At 60.8% G+C, this 324-nt stretch overlaps 1 protein-coding gene across 2 annotated transcripts in view; it reads left to right on the top strand.

Moving 5' to 3' along the window:
* CCND2 (cyclin D2) overlaps positions 1-324 on the top strand; it is a 35,149-nt gene that overhangs the window by 1,007 nt on the left and 33,818 nt on the right. The window lies entirely within an intron of this gene.

Raw genomic sequence — 324 nt, 5'->3', positions numbered from 1 at the left:
CAGCGGGCCCGGATCCCCGCAGGCTCGCCTGCCTTGCCCTGGCCCCACCACCCATCATTTGCCCCTTCGGATCTCCTTCGGGGGGGAGTTTTCCCGGACCAAACCCCCTGGGCTGGAAAGACCAGACTCCCCGCTTGGTTTTCATGTGCGATTTGTGCTTTTTCTCCTCGGCTCCGATTTTTGGTAAATTTTTGAAATAATTTTTTCGGTCGCTCCTGCTAAAAGGATTCAGGCTGCTTGAGCTCTCCCCACCCCACCTCGCCCTCGCTGTGTCTCCCGTCCTTCCCCCCCCACGCCGGATCGGGGGCGCAGGGCTGGGGGACA

The sequence above is a fragment of the Egretta garzetta genome, unplaced genomic scaffold (genome assembly GCF_000687185.1).
Source record: "Egretta garzetta isolate BGI_Z169 unplaced genomic scaffold, ASM68718v1 scaffold293, whole genome shotgun sequence".
In the NCBI taxonomy this organism is placed as follows: Eukaryota; Metazoa; Chordata; class Aves; order Pelecaniformes; family Ardeidae; genus Egretta; species Egretta garzetta.
Note: the sequence above shows the minus strand (reverse complement) of the source record. Positions and strands in the feature narration are given on the sequence as shown.